This window comes from Kogia breviceps, chromosome 3 (assembly GCF_026419965.1).
Source record: "Kogia breviceps isolate mKogBre1 chromosome 3, mKogBre1 haplotype 1, whole genome shotgun sequence".
Classification (NCBI taxonomy): domain Eukaryota; kingdom Metazoa; phylum Chordata; class Mammalia; order Artiodactyla; family Physeteridae; genus Kogia; species Kogia breviceps.
In genome coordinates, this window is record NC_081312.1 from 32,904,092 (window position 1) to 32,921,472 (window position 17,381).

Below are 17,381 nucleotides of genomic sequence, written 5' to 3' on the forward strand. Positions count from 1 at the left end.
AACGCATCACAGAGATAAAGAGTTAGAAAACATAAGAACAGAGGCACAGAGGATGGATTGAGAAACTCAATATCCACATAATGAAGATCTGGAAGATGAAGGAGGTCAGATTTGGTACAGTTCTCTGAGTCCCAAGTTGGAGAAATTAAATATATCCATAAAAAGACTTGTATAAGGGGTTTCCTTGGTGGTGCAGTGGTTGGGAGTCCACCTGCTGATGCAGGGGACACGGGTTCATACCCCAGTCCGGGAAGATCCCACATGCCGCGGAGCGGCTGGGCCCGTGAGCCACGGCCACTGAGCCTGCGCGTCCGAAGCCTGTGCTCCGCAACGGGAGAGGCCACAACAGTGAGAGGCCCGTGTACCGCAAAAAAAAAAAAAGAAAAAAAAAGAAAAAAAGAGACTTGTATAAGAATATTCATTACAGCTGTACTCATAACAGCCCCAAACTGGAAACAGCCCTAGTGGTATATCTACATGGAATGCTAACCAGCAATAAAAAGGAACTTATTACTGATACATGCAATCTGGATGAATCTCAAATAACATTAGACCGAGTGAAAGAAGCCAGATATTAAAGAGATACTGTATAATTCTATTTATATAAAGTTCCAGAACAGCTAAAACTAATCATGGTAGAAAAAATATGAACAATAGTTGCCTCTGGGAGAGGTGGGTACAGGGAAGAGACATTTAAGCTGAGCACCGAATGACAAAAAAAAGCCAGATATAACAAATTCTAAGAAAGAGCATTTCAGGCATGAAGGAACTTTCTGGAACTGTGGTAAAGTTTCATGTCTTGATGGAGGCTTGGGTTATACAAGTGTATGCAATTGTCAAAATTCAGGGATTTTTCTGATTTTTATCCTGTTGGCTCAACTGAAGAATTAATGACTGCTGGCTCATTCATTGTCTATCTTTCCCACTAGAATGTAAACCTCATGAAAATAGGGACCTTAACTGGCTTCTTCATTTATATATAAATATCTCCAGCATGTATAGGGACCTTCACTGGTTTCTTCATTTATATATAAATATCTCCAGCAAGTAGCACAGAACTGATAACAATAAATATTTACTGAATGAATATAACTCAATTCAAGGTATTATATGTTAACATTTTATGATAAATATTTTTTAAATAAATAAATAAATAAATGAATGAATTTATTTATTTATTTTTGGCTGCACTGGGTCTTCGTTGCTGCGTGCGGGCTTTCTCTAGTTGCGGCGAGTGGGGGCTACTCTTCGTTGTGGTGCACAGGTTTCTCATTGCAGTAGCTTCTCTTGTTGCAAAGCACAGGCTCTAGGCACGTGGGCTTCAGTAGTTGTGGCTTGCAGGCTCAATAGTTGTGGCTCGCAGGCTCTACAGCACAGGCTCAGTAGTTGTGGTGCATGGGCTTAGGTGCTCTGTAGCATGTGAGATCTTCCCGGACCAGGGCTCAAACCTGTATCCCCTGCACTGGCAGGCGGATTCTTAACCACTGCACCACCAGGGAAGTCCTATGATAAATATTTCTAATTCAATTATCAAAATTACAAAAATCCATGTATTCATGTGAAACAAAATTTTTTTTCCCCTTATTGAGCCTTCCTACTATAAAGAAGGGTTAGGAGTGAGAAAAATCTAATCTTGTGTTATAGACTGAATGTTTGTGTCCCTCTGAAATTCATGTCGAAATCTCAACCCCCAAGTTTTGGTATTAGAAAGTGGGGCCTTTGGAAGGTAATTAGGATCAGATGAGGACAAAAGGGTGGCACCCTTGTGAATGGGATTAGTGCCCTTAAAAAGTCATGAGAGACCTTGCTTCTCTCTGACCTCTGCCATAAAAGAATACAATAAGATGTTGATAGCAGTCTGCAGCCCAGAAGAGAACTTTCATCAGGACTCAACCATGCTGGCAATCTGATCTCAGACTTCTAGCCTCCAGAACTGTGAGAACTGCTGTCTATAAACCACCCAGTCTGTGGTATTCTATTACAGCAGCCCAAATGGACTAAGACACCTTGCTAAGGACTTGCTTGGGGATCCAAAGCTTTCAGTGCTTCACTATCTTCAGTGACTGAAAGGATCTGCCATTCTTTTTTAAAAAATTGTATAAAACAACAACATCAAACCAATAACAATGGTTACACCTAAGGGTAGTAGGGTTATAAATAGATTTTTCAAATTCTATACATTATGTATATAGTCATAATTAGAAAAATATAAGTCTTTTTAGTGGTGCTTTTTAGAGATAGGCAAAGTAAATATCCCACTTAACATTTAAGACATATGATTATATTCCTGAAATAAATCTCATTTTAATGAATTAAACAAATATGTTAAAATGTTTAGAGAGTAGCATAAAGTAGAGGATAACAACATGAGCCTTAGAGTCAAATATCCTGAGTTCAAATTCAGCCTCTGCCAATTGCTAGCTATATAAACTTGGGCAAATTACTGAATTTCTCTAAGCCTCAGTTTCCTTCTCAATAAAATGGGAAGGATAGTACCTACCATGTAGGATTATTGTGAGTCTTAAGTAAGATGATCAAAATACTCAGTATATTGGCTAGCACATTAGGGTTCAATAAATGTTAGCTATGACTACTACTGAGGTTCTATAAACTACAGAACTATTAAAGGAAAACAAAGAATCATAGAGTTAAAATTTAGAAGCCAAATTCAGCTCCCACACAATTCAAGATTTCTTTCCACGGTAATCCTGATAGATCATGACCTTATCTCTACCTGAATATGTCCAGGAACAGAGTTCATCACCTTAAGAGGCAGTTTTTGTTGAAAAGTCCTTGCATTCTGTAAAAGTTCCCTACATAGAAACACTCACTGAGACGGATGAGCACTGAGACTGGTACTGGTGTTAAAAAATGAGCAAACATTCTCCAGGTGCACAAGGCAGAGGGAATAGCACGTGCAAGGATACAAAACGCATGAAGCATTGTGGTACTGGTGAAAGAGTACAAGCAAATTTAACACATACTGTAAGTGTCAAATACCGAATTTTGAAGAATTACTCTTTAAAAGAAGTAAAAAAAATCTTACTGATAATTTCTATATTGATATTTTAAGGTGACCTTTTTAATACTGTAGTAAAACATACATAACACAAAATTTACCATTTTAATCACTTTTAAGTGTAACATTCAGTGGCATATCTGCATTCACAAGGTTGTACAACCATCACCACTATCCATTTCTAGAACTACTTCATCATTCCAAACAAACTCTGTACCCATTAAACAATAACTTTCCATTCCTCCCTCCCCCAACTCTTGGTAGCCTCTATTATACTTTCTATCTCTATTAATTCCATATTGAGTTTTTATATCTTTTTTTTTTTTTTTTTTTTTGCCATGCCATGTGGCTTGCAGGATCTTAATTCCCTGACCAGGGATCAAACCTGTGCCCCCTGCACTGGAAGCGCAGAGTCCTAACCACTGGACTGCCAGGGAATTCCCGATTTTTTACATCTTATATTGAAATAATATTCTGGATATACTACGTTAAATAAAACCTGTTAAAATTAAGTTCACCTGTTTCTTTTTATACTTTTAATGTGGCTACTAGAAAGCTTTAAATTATTTATGGGGCTCACATTATATTCTACTGGATAGCACTGTGCTAGAGCACAATGGGCAAGTAAGGAAACAGAGAGGGATGATGCTAGAAGGAGTAGATACAGGTCAAGTTGTTGTGAGGAGCCTTCTATTATCCTGAAAGATAAAACCTTATAGGTAATGGAGAGCCAATAACAGACTTATAAGGGAAGTGACAAGTTCAGGCTATTTCAAAGAACACCATGGTGGCAGTGTGGGTGCTGGACTGCAAGAGGGCGAGGCTGGAGGCAGGGAGACCCCTTAGAAGACTCACAATAGCACAGCCAAGAGGAAAGATCCAAATCAGGGCAGAAGAAGGCAGAATGGAAAAGAACAGCTCCTAACAGAATGGCGGCATTGGAATCACCTGGATTAGTAAACAAGTCACAACTTTTACAACTTAAAATTTTGAAAGTTTGATGAATATAAAATCAATAGCTTTCCATACCCATTATAACAATATGAAGAAAATCCCACAGTAATATAAGCTGTTTTAAAACTACAAGCCACACGATTTTTATTTTATTTATTTATTTAGTTACTTAGTTTTTCCAGGTCTTACTTGCGGCAGGCGGGGTCCTTAGTTGTGGCTCGAGGGCTCCTTAGTTGCAAACTCTTAGTTGCAGCATGCATGTGGGATCTAGTTCCCTGACCAGGAATCGAATCCAGGCCCCCTGCTTTGGGAGCACAGAGTCATAACCACTGTGCCACGAGGGAAGTCCCACAAGCCACATGTTTTTAAACAACAACCACATGTACACACAAACAAACCTAGGTGTAAACTCAACAAGAAATGTGCAAGATGAATACGAAGAAAAACAGAAAGCTTTACTAAAGATATAGAAGAAGACTTGAAGAGCAGAGATATGTTATAGCAGCTGTCACTTACAGAGCACATATCATGTGCCAGGCTCTTTACAGGCATACTCATGCATACTCATTACTCATTTAACCTTTTCAACAACTCTCTACAGAAGGCACTATAATTACCCTATTTTTCTTCAATAAAGAAAAGATACTGTTTTACAGAAATACTCAAAATAATATAGTAAATTAAATGCAAACTTAATTTTAAAAAAACGTTTTAAAAAATGAACTGACAGCAGAAGCAAAAACTACAGTCCTGCAGCCTGTGGAACAAAAACCACATCACAGAAAGACAGACAAGATGAAAAGGCAGAGGGCTATGTACCAGATGAAGGAATAAGATAAAACGCCAGAAAAACAACTAAATGAAGTAGAGATAGGCAACCTTCCAGAAAAAGAATTCAGAATAATGACAGTGAAGATGACCCAGGACCTCAGAAAAAGAATGGAGGCAAAGATTGAAAAGATGCAAGAAACGTTTAACAAAGACCTAGAAGAATTAAAGAACAAACACCTAGAAGAATTAAAGAACAAACAAACAGAGATGAACAATACAATAACTGAAATGAAAACTACACTAGAAGGAATCAATAGCAGAATAACTGAGGCAGAAGAACAGATAAGTGACCTGGAAGAGAGAACGGTGGAATTCACAGCCACAGAACAAAGAAAAGAGAATGAAAAGAAATTAAGACAGCCTAAGGGACCTCTGGGACAACATCAAACGCAACAACATTCGCATTACAGGGGTCCCAGAAGGAGAAGAGAGAGAGATAGGACCTGAGAAAATATTTGAAGAGATTATAGTCAAAAACTTCCCTAACTTGGGAAAGGAAATAGCCACCCAAGTCCAGGAAGTGCAGAGAGTCCCAGACAGGATAAACCCAAGGAGAAACAGGCTGAGACACACAGTAATCAAACTGACAAAAATTAAACACAAAGAAAAATTATTGAAAGCAGCAAGGGAAAAATGACAAATAACATACAAGGGAACTCCCATAAGGTTAATAGCTGATTTCTCAGCAAAAACTCTACGAGCCAGAAGAGAGTGGCATGATATATTTAAAGTGATGAAAGGGAAGAACATACAACCAAGATTACTCTACCCAGCAAGGATCTCATTCAGATTTGATAGAGAAATCAAAAGCTTTACAGACAAGCAAAAGCTAAGAAAATTCAGCACCACCAAATCAGCACTAAAACAAATGCTAAAGGAACTTCTTGAAGTGGAAAACACAAGAGAAGAAAAGGACCTAAAAAACAAACTCAAAACAATTAAGAAAATGGTACTAGGAACATACATATCGATAATTACCTTAAACGTGAATGGATTAAATGCTCCAAGCAAAAGACACAGGCTGGCTGAATGGATACAAAAATAAGACCCATATATATGTTGTCTACAAGAGATCCACTTCAGACCTAGAAACACATACACACTGAAAGTGAGGGGATGGGAAAAGATATTCCATGCAAATGGAAATCAAAAGAAAGCTGGAGTAGCAATACTCATATCAGATAAAATAGACTTTAAAATAAAAAATGTTACAAGAGAAAAGGAAGGACACTACATAATGATCAAGGGATCAATCCAAGAAGAAGATATAACAATTGTAAATCTATATGCACCAACATAGGAGCACCTCAATACATAAGGCAACAGCTAACAGCTATAAAAGAGGAAATCGACAGTAACACAATAATAGTGGGGGACTTTAACACCTCACTTACACCACTGGACAGATCATCCAAACAGAAAATTAATAAGGGAACACAAGCTTTAAATGATACAATAGACCAGATAGATTTCATTGATATTTATAGCACATTCCATCCAAAAACAGCAGATTACACTTTCTTCTCAAGTGTGCACAGAACATTCTCCAGGATAGATCACATCTTGGGTCACAAATCAAGCCTCAGTAAATTTAACAAAATGAAATCATATCAAGCATCTTTTCTCACCACAATGCTATCAGATTAGAAATCAATTACAGGGGGAAAAAACGTAAAAAACACAAACACATGGAGGCTAAACAATACGTTACTAAATAACCAAAAGATCACTGAAGCAATCAAAGAGGAAATCAAAATATACCTAGAGACAAATGATACTGAAAACATGACGATCCAAAACCTATGGGATGCAGCCAAAGCGGTTCTAAGAGGGAAGTTTATAGCAAGACAAGCCTACCTCAAGAAACAAGAAAAATCTCAAATAAACAATCTAACCTTACACCTAAAGGAACTAGAGAAAGAAGAACAAATAAAACCCAAAGTTAGCAGAAGGAAAGAAATCATAAATATTAGAGCACAAATAAAAGAAACAGAAACAACATAACAATAGCAAAGATCAATAAAAGTAAAAGCTGGTTCTTCGAGAAGATAAACAAAATTGATAAATCATTAGCCAGACTCATCAAGAAAGAGGGAGAGCACTCAAATCAACAAAATTAGAAATGAAAAAGGAGAAGTTACAACAGACACCGCAGAAATACAAAGCATCCTAAGAGACTACTACAAGCAACTCTATGCCAATAAAATGGACAACCTGGAAGAAATGGACAAATTCTTAGAAAGGTATAACCTTCCAAGACTGAACCAGGAAGGAATACAAAAGATGAACAGACCAATCACAAGTAATGAAATTGAAACTGTGATTTAAAAACTTCCAACAAACAAAAGTCCAGGACCAGATGGCTTCACAGATCAATTCTATCAAACATTTAGACAAAAGCTAACACCCATCCTTCTCAAACTATTCCAAAAAATTGCAGAGGAAGGAACACTCCCAAACTCATTCTATGAGGCCACATCACCCTGATACCAAAACTAGACAAAGATACTATAGAAAAAGACAATCACAGACCAATATCACTCATGAATATAGATGCAAAAATCCTCAGCAAACAGAATCCAACAACACATTAAAAGGATCATACACCATGATCAAGTGGGATTTATCCCAGGGATACAAGGATTCTTCAATATATGCAAATCAATCCATGTGATACACCATATTAACAAATTGAAGAAGAAAAACCATATGATCATCTCAATAGATGCAGAAAGAGCTTTTAACAAAATTCAACATGATTTATTATAAAAACTCTCCAGAAAGTGGGCAGAGAGGGAACCTACCTCAACATAATAAAGGCCATATACGACAAACTCACAGCAAACATCATTCTCAATGGTGAAAAACTGAAAGCATTTCCTCTAAGATCAGGAAGAAGACAAGAATGTCCACTCTCACCACTATTATTCAACCTAGTTTTGGAAGTCCTAGCCACAGCAATCAAAGAAGAAAAAGAAATAAAAGGAATACAAATTGGAAAAGAAGAAGTAAATCTGTCGCTTTTGGCAGATAACATGATACTATACACAGAGAATCCTAAAGATGCCACCAGAAAACTACTAGATGAAAATGACTATACTACCCAAAGCAATCTACAGATTCAATGCAATCCTTATCAAATTACCAATGGCATTTTTTACAGAACTAGAACAAAAAATCTTAAAATTTGTATGGAGAAACAAAAGACCCCAAATAGCCAAAGCAGTCTTGAGGGAAAAAAACGGAGCTGGAGGAATCAGACTTCCTGACTTCAGACTATACTACAAAGCTACAGTAATCAAGACAATATGGTACTGGCACAAAAACAGGAATATAGATCAATGGAACAGGATAGAAAGTCCAGAGATAAACCCTTGCACCTATGGTCAACGAATCTATGACAAAGGAGGCAAGGATATACACTGGAGAAAAGACAGTCTCTTCAATAAGTGGTGCTGGGAAAACTGGACAGCTACATGTAAAAGAATGAAATTAGAACACTCCCTAACACCATACACAAAAATAAACTCAAAATCGATTAGAGACCTAAATGTAAGATGGGACACTATAAAACTATTAGAGGTAAACATAGGAAGAACACTCTTTGACATAAATCACAGCAAGATCTTTTTTGATCCCCCTCCTAGAGTAATGGAAATAAAAACAAAAAACCAAAGAAACAAAAAAATGAATTGACCATCAAAAAAGTGAAAAAACCCATGGGATGGGAGAAAATATTTGCTAATCATTGATCTCGTAAGGGCATGTATCTGGACTATATAAAAAACTCTTATGGGACTTCTCTGTTGGCGCAATGGTTAAGAATCTGTCTTCCAACGCAGGGACACGAGTTCAATCCCTGGTCCGGAAAGATCCCATATGCCATGGGGCAACTAAGCCCATGCACCACAACTACTGAGCCTGCGCTCTAGAGTCGACATGCCGCTATTACTGAGCCCACATGCTGCAACTACTGAGCTGCATGCTGCAACTACTAAAGCCCACATGCCTAGAGCCCGTGCTCCGCAACAAGAGAAGCCACTGCAATGAGAAGCCCGCGCACCACAACAGAGAGTAGCCCTTGCTCGCTGCAACTAGAGAAAGCCTGTGGGCAGTAAAGAAGACCCAACACAGCCAAAAACAATTTTTTTAATAAAATAAATTTAAAAAATAAAAAAACTCATAACTCAATAATAAAAGACAAACCAATTTAAAACAGGCAAGAATCTAATAGACATTTCTTCAAAGAAGATATACAAATGGCCAATAAGCACATGAAAAGATGCTCAACATCATTAGCTATTAGGGAAATGCAAATCAAAACCACAATGAGATACTACTTTACACCCACAAGGATGGCTCTAATTAAAAAGACAGCTAATAAGTGCTGGCAATAATATGGAGAAATTGGAACTCTCATACATTGCTGATGTTGACAGAAAATAGTACAACTGCTTTGGAAAATAATCTAGGAGTTCCTCAAATGATTAAACATAGAGTTGCCATATGACCTAGCCACTCCTAAGTATATATCCAAGAGGAATGAAAACACATGTCCACCCAATAGTTCATAGCAGCATTACTCATAATAGCCAAAAAATGGAAACAAACCAAATGTCCATCAGCTCATGAACGGATAAATAAAATGTAGCATATCCATAATGTTGTGGGTTGAATTGTGTTCCCCCAAAAGATATGTTAAAGTCCTAACCCCCATTACCTACAAATGTGACTTTATTTGGAAAAGGCCTTTGCATACCTAATTAAGTTAAAATGAGGTCCTGCTGGAGTAGAGTGGGCCCTTAATTCAATATAACTGGTGTCCTACATGAAGGGGAGAAGAGACACAGAGATAGACTTGCACAGAGAGAATTACGATGTGAAGATAGACACTCTGGGATGAAGGCCATGTGAGGAAAACAGAGGCAGAAGTTGTAGTTACACAGTTGCAGCCAAGGAATGCCAAAGAATGCCAAGGATTGCTGGCAACCACCAGAAGCTAGAAAGAGGCAAGAAAGGATCCTCCCTTAGAGCCCTCAGAGAGAGCACAGTCCTGCTGACCCCTTGATTTTGGACTTTATAGCCTCCAGGGCTGTGAGAGAATACATTTGTTATTTTAAGCCACCCAGTTTGCGTTACTTCACTACCGTATCCCTAGGAAACAAATACACCATAGGATACAATTTTATTCACCAATAAAAAGGAATGAGTACTGACACATGCTACAACATGGGTGAACCTTGAAAACATTATGCTAAGTGAAAGAAGTCAATCACAAAATACCACAAACTGTATGATTCTATTTATACAAAATATTTAGATCTATAAAGGCAGAAAGATTAGTGGCTCCCTAGGGCTAGGGTGTTGGGGAATGGGAAGGGGAGTGACTGCTAATAGGTATGGGATTCTTTGGGGGATGATAAAAATGTTCTAAAATTAGGTTGTAGTGATGGCTGCATAACTGTGAATATACTAAAAATCACTGAATTGTACACTTTAAACAACAAATTATGTGAATTACATCTCAATAAAGCCACTTTAAAAAAAAACTACTTGAGGACTTCCCTGGTGGCACAGTGGTTAAGAATCCACCTGCCAATTCAGGGGACACAGGTTTGATCCCTGGTCCAGGAAGATCCCATGTGCCGCGGAGCAACTGAGCCCGTGTGCCACAACTACTGAAGCCCGCATGCCCTAGAGCCCATGCTCCACAACAAGAGAAGCCACTGCAATGAGACGTCCCTGCACCACAATGAAGAGTAGCCCCTGCTCACCACAACTAGAGAAAGCCCGCACACAGCAACAAAGACCCAATGCAGCCAAAACAGAACAATACAAAAACAAAAACAAAAACTATTTGACAAGCTGATTCTAAAATTAATCTGGAAAATAAATTGTAAGACTACCCCCAAAACACTGATTAAATAATAAGTATGTGAGCTGATAAAGTATATGACATCCAATAAAATAACAATAAAAATAATCATGAGGACTATTTACACTACTAGATATCAAAGTATAATATATATTTGATATAGAATGTTATGGTATTGGTCCAGCAAAATAGAAAATTAGGACATAGAACAGAAGAGAGTCCAGAAACAGACACTATGTGGGTGAGAAATTAGTACATGATAAATGTGGCATTTTAGATTAGTGGGTCAAGAATGGACCGATATTCAGAGTGACATTGTTTGGAAAGAATAAGGCACACACCATTTTCTCTCTCTCTCTCTCTCTCTCTCTCTCTCTCTCTCTCTCACACACACACACACACACACACAGACACACACACACACACACAGACACACACGAATTAGAGAAAAGCTCTACCATATAACAACTTACAGGAGAAAACATTCTCATAAGAGAAAACTCTGCCTCAAGGTAGAACAGGGTTTTTCAACCTCAGCACTACTGACATTTTAGGCCAGAAAAATTCTTTGTTGTTGGAGCTTTTCTGTGCATTGTAGGATGTTTAACATCATGCCTGGCTTCTATCCACTAGATGACAACCAAAAAATGTCTCATGACATTGCCAAGTTGCTTCTAGAAAGCAAAATAGCTCCCATTTGAGAACCACTGGGATAAGGAATGAAAGCCACAAAATACAAAATACACATAGTAAAAGACTGATACATTTAAACATAAAATTCACAACTTTTATTCTACAAAGATGCCATGTGGTTAAAAGATAAGTAACAACTTTAAAATGCAGTATGTTGGGAATAAATATTTCAAACATATATGAATGATAAAAGATTAATATCCTGAATATATACAACACTACCATATATAAAAGAACCCAATAGAAATGAGACATTTCTCAAAAGAGGTAATACAAATAGCCAACAATAATGAAAAGATGCTCAATCTCACCAATGACTAGGGAAATACAAATTAAAACGCCAAATTAGAGTCATTTTCCACCCATCAGATTGGCAAAAGTAAAAAAGATTGATACCATCAAATGTTTAAAAGAGCTGGGGAAATAGGTATGATTATACACTGTTGGGCACTTTGGCATTAAACGTCCACACCCTCCTACCCACTAATTCCACCTGAGGGTTTCTATCCTTGCCAAACGCTCACACAAGCACACAGACGCAGGTGGAAGGATGTTCTCTGCGACACCGTGCCTAATGGTGAAAAACTGTAAGCAACCTATGGTATCTCACATACAATGGGATCTTAACACACTCTGGAATTTACAGAGCAGGTGTGATAAGCTAGATGTCTACATATTGACAAAGAAAAAGTTCCAAGACCCATTTTTAAGCATAAAAAGTCTAGTTGTTGAAGAGGTACAATATGCCACATTCGTAAAAGTTCAACAAAAAACCCTACATACTTATATGTACAAACACATATCAATAAATGTAAAGACAAAGAAGTAGAAAAAACACCCCAAACTGATAACAGTTTTTACCTGGGGTCAAGAGATTAAAGAAGAAAAGATGGAGATGTAAAGAGATAGGTCAAAGAGGATCTATTTTGTTTAAATTTTTGATATGATTGTATGCATGGACTACAATCAAAATAAATACAGAAGAATAAATACATTTTAAAAAACAAACTCAACTTGGCCAAAATGTATAATTCCTTCCCCCTCTTGAACCTCTTTTCTCCTGTACCTCGTAACTTTGATATTAATGAAACCTTTCAGTGCTGTTCCTTCTACCCCTGCAATGCAACTAAAAAAATACGGTATAGTGTTTTCAAGGAAATGGGTATCTAAGTGAGTTTGCATCCATTAATATATTAAAAGTTTATAAAGGTTTGGGTTTCGTTTATATTTAAACGAGCAGATATAAATTTTGTAATAAATAATCATTAACGTTCTGGTTCTGATCTATTCCAGGGATGCGAAAAGGGAAACAGGTGGCTCCCAGCAAGGCCCGGAGCAGCGGGTGTGGTCTGGGAGGAAAGAGGTGATAACAATGGGGGCGGGGAACGAATGGAGGGGACCAAAGTGTAACTGTGGACGCGTGCAACACGCAACGCCCAAGGAGTTGCCAGATGCTGCGAGCGGTGCTTCCGTTTTAGCTAATTGGGTCAAGAAGCCACGAAGGCGAGGGGTAGGTGGTGGTGGGATGAATTGCGAGATTGGGATTGACATATATGCATTAATATGTATAAAATGGATAACATAAGAACCTGCTGTATAAAAAATAAATTAAATTTTTTTTAAAAGCCACGAAGGTTTGGTATGTACACCTACAGAGAGCAAAAGGGGGTCCGAGCAGGCGGCCAGGGAAGGGCGTGGGAGGCCGCGGACCGAGGTGAGAGCCCGCGGAGCGCACCTGGGTGCTGAACCGCCTCCGCCACGGGCAAGCGGGGCGGGGAGAGGGGCAGGGCCAAGTCGCTTGGGGAAAACGAGGTCCCCGCAAGCAGTCGCCCCCGCACACGGTGACATCGCCAGCTTCCTGAGCCCTCTCCTCTATCCGCGCTGGAAACCCCCTCCGCCACTCGCACAAGTCTGGAGAAAAGCCTCGCCCACCCCTGACCCTCGCTTACCTGCGGCCCTGGACCCCACCGGAACACCTGCGGCGCCTCACGTTGAAGAACTGGAACCTCTGTGGCCACCTGCGCGCACCCACCCGGATCCACTAGGACCGAAACCACTTCCGGTCCTGTGACGGGCTCAAGGGACAACCCCAGTCGGGGTGTACAAATGGACGACGCCATCTTGTACGGAAGCAGTTGGGGGCAGCTGGTGCCTCCCGAGTTTCTCCACTGCTGAACAAAAGATTTGTTAAAATTGGAAAGCCTTAACATCTTTTCAGATAAGTGGTGTTTTTGTTTTTGTTTCCGGGTGATATTTTTGTTTGTTTTGGTTTTAAAGAAAGAAGCCTCTGGAACCCTTACAAATGCAATCTGGGACATCTAACTGTCCTTACTAATTAGCTCCAGTAGTGTTTCTCCACTGCATAGATTTTCCTAACTGTTAAATGATGAAAGTAAATAGGAGACACTTGTTTAAATAATGTATTCCTCATTAGCAGCGCATTTTATACTATACCATTATAATAATTTATGCCATCTTTTATAACAATACCTTCCATTTATATTTAAAAACTTGCATTCACCCAGTCTTTATCAGCAACTGTTATTTGTGAGGCAGCTAATGTGTGCTGTGTGCTGTTGCTTTGTCATAGAATGTGTAAAATAGGAGAAATGAGACGTGTATAAACAATATAAAGGATAATAATAGCTGCCATTTGATGACTGTGATCACAGTGTGCTAAGAACTTTGCAAAACGTTTTACATATTTTATCTCATTTAATATTCATAACCTCATGAGACAGTAGTATTATTAGTACCTCCGCGGAGCACAGGCTCCAGACGCACAGGCTCAGCGGCCATGGCTCACGGGCCCAGCCGCTCCACGGCATGTGGGAACTTCCCGGACTGGGGCACGAACCCGTGTCCCCTGCATTGGCAGGCGGACTCTCAACCACTGCGCCACCAGGGAAGCCCTACAGAAAATTTAAGAGGAACTATGGCAGAAGTGCTAGTGGCCTACCCAATATCCATTCTGCTCTCTACTTAGTAACAGAAGTCAGGGTATTAAATGCACTAAAAAATACATTTTTCTGTCTCCATTGTGAATAATTATGGTGGCCACGTGACTACGTTCTGGCCAATGAGGTATAAACAAGTTTTTGCATTGGAATTTGGGTAAAGTTACTAAAAAGGGCAGGGGGGGGTTGGTGGTTTGGGGTGTTTTTTTTGCCTTTTTTTTTTTTTTTTTTTTTTTTTGTGGTATGCGGGCCTCTCACTGCTGTGGCCTCTCCCGTTGCGGAGCACAGGCTCCGGACGCGCAGGCCTAGCGGCCATGGCTCACGGGCTTAGTTGCTCCGCGGCATGTGGGATCTTCCCGGACCAGGGCACGAACCCGTGACCCCTGCATCGGCAGGCGGATTCTCAACCACTGCGCCACCAGGGAAGCCCTTTTTTTGCCTTTTTGTCATTACCCTTCTACTTCTTTCTTGCTGAGACTAGGACCTGATGGCTGGCACTCCACAGCCCTCTGCCATTGCAGTGGCACCTTGAAGATGGAAGCCAGGTACCTAGAAAGGTGGAGTGGAAAGGTGGAAGAAGCCTGGACCCCTGATTCCCTCTGTAGTCTGTACTAACCCTGAACTACTTACCTCTGGACTTCTTGTACATGAGAAAATAAATTAATTTTAAGCCATGCAGTCAAGTCTTTGTTACTAGCAATAGAACCCAATACCTAAGTGATACAGGAAATGAAAGATACTAATAATGAATGCATGCCACCCAGGTCAACTTAAACCTGCTGAATACAGTGCCCAGTAGATGTACAATAAAGGTGGATACCCTTTACTGGATTTGTTTAGTGTCTTGAAGATAAAGGTCAAAACTTAGAGGAACCACTAAATAGGCTCTTTCTGAATATCCTATTTCTTTCCATTGAAATTCTATTGCTCCTTTCTGCCTGCTGGTCACATCTATAAACTTTTAAAATATTATTAGGTACTATACAGATTATAAAAATACGTAGCTATGCACTCAAGAAGCTTACAAGCTAGTTGGAAACACAAAAAGACTTTGTCAGCAAGTGAGAAAAGGTATTCTTTTTTGGTGGTTTAGAGAATCAGAACTTTTTTTTTCTCTTAAGGAGCTGGAATGAGACTACCTCTTGGGAAAGATGCCTGAATTCATTTAGAAGAAATTCATGAAGCCTCCTTAGGGTGAGGGTGAGACACATACATCCCCCAGTGAGACAAGTTCATCTAACAACAGGGGTTGAAAGGCTGAAAGGCTGAATCTTCCTGGGAGAAAGATACCTCGGAGGAGACACTTTGGGAGAGAAAGAGTGTTTAAAGTGTTTGGGGATGTGAGTTTAAGTTCTTTATGTGGGGTCGGGGGTGGTGGGGTGGTGGTGCATGTTATGCAACTTCATCTTCCCTCCCTCCTAGGTAGGTTTCTATTAAGTCTCTATTATTCTCTACTGCTTTTGTTCCAGTAGATTCTTTGGAGGAATTTTAATAGGTGTTGAATTTTGCATCCAGGTTTGCAAGAGGAAAAGACAAAGGTTATTTTGGGTTTTCTGGAGCTGGGGGAAAAATGTAGACTCTGGCCTCTAGATCACAGAGAAAAGAGCACAGAAAGAGAACTCCAGTTAAAGGTGACGGACTGAGCCACATGTAAGTCCACTTCCTCCTGAAATCCCTCTTAAAAAATGGGAAAACACAAAGCTTCAAGGTAAAAAGATATAGAAAAAGATGAAGGCCACCCAAATGAGAAAAAAACAAGCTATTTACTCAGAACTTGCTGTGGCAGGGAGTCAGCCACCATCACTTGTGTTTGGCAAAGACTCAAAGGCAGGCAGAGAAGTGGGAAATCTTTATAGTGAAAACAAGGGAAGGCTTTAGATATTCTCTGAATGGAGTTCATTGTCATGGGGAAGCTGGGGATAGGCTAAATGGAAGCCAGGCTTCTTCTGTGATTGTTTTGGCTTTCTCTGTTTGGTCCTGTGTTGGAAGTGGGGGCAAGATATAAGGAAGCTGACTCACTGACACTTCTGGGCTGACTGCCCCAGAGGCTTCTTGCCTGACGTGGAGGTTAGGGGTCAGTGTTCTATTGTCATACGTGGTATGGCTATTTGTCCATTTGTATAGTCAGTCTCTCACAGAACAGGACATAAAATCACTAACATTCTGGAAGCTGGAAAGCAGAAGGATGGTGGGAACTGACTTAGCAGACTCATCATCTGTCAAAGGACAGGCCAAGAGCAAGCCTGCTTTGTCCCAGAGAACCACCAAAAGACTCTAGAATTGGCAGCACCAGGTACCTCAAGAACGAGGTAAAAGTTGGGACTAAAAGCACAATAATTGATTAAAAGTCTGCTTTGGAAGGAGAGCACTAGCTCCTCCCTAGCTCCCAAGTCACTCCCCTATGGGCCCCTGCAGAAGGTTTAGGATTGATTACCTGGAGAGGGTAGAGGTTACCTATCTAGTTAAGGATAGGGGTGCCATGCTAATAATAAGAGAATTCAGTGAAAATCACTTATTTTGAGACTCCTGCATTACTCTCTCACATCAGCAACCAATGTTAGAAGCCAAGTGTTGAAGAAAAATTTTCAGATAATTTTGATATGAGCATGTATCAAAATTTCATTATCATCTTGCAATAAGGAAGAAGCTCTGTAGGAGGATATGGGATAAAGTGTGAAATACTTTTAAATGGACCAAAAGATTATGGGGAAATTGGAAACTATGCATTGTTTTAAATATACTCTTGCCACTTATCAGATTCTATGGGATTTATGCCTTTTACTGACTTTGAAATGTTTTACAAAACTGAAGAGATATAAGCTAATTTGTAAAAAAAACTAATAGTAATGCAAATAATTATTGTCTTTAGATTTGCAAATAAATTGTTAGTTGAAGCTTCTATTGACGTCCCTGCCCCCCACACCCTCCAATAAGCTAGCTTTGCATCTATTAAGAAAATTGGTTTCAACATTTCCCGTGGGCTAAGATACTTGTCTGGTCTTTGGATTTTCCTTTGAACTGATTGTAACATCTTTTCCAGTTCCCTCATTAA

The 17,381-nt window shown here is 39.4% G+C and overlaps 1 protein-coding gene across 2 annotated transcripts in view; it reads right to left on the minus strand.

The window, feature by feature from the left end:
* Positions 1-17,381, minus strand: part of EXD2 (exonuclease 3'-5' domain containing 2) — an 85,799-nt gene that overhangs the window by 45,580 nt on the left and 22,838 nt on the right. Inside the window, exon 1 of one of the 2 annotated variants that reach the window (XM_059056762.2) lies at positions 13,322-13,429. The exons of the other annotated variant lie outside the window; for it this stretch is intronic. The gene's annotated coding sequence lies outside the window, so the exon portion shown is untranslated. Of the gene's footprint in view, positions 1-13,321; positions 13,430-17,381 lie in introns of those variants that run through there. 2 annotated transcript variants of the gene reach the window in all.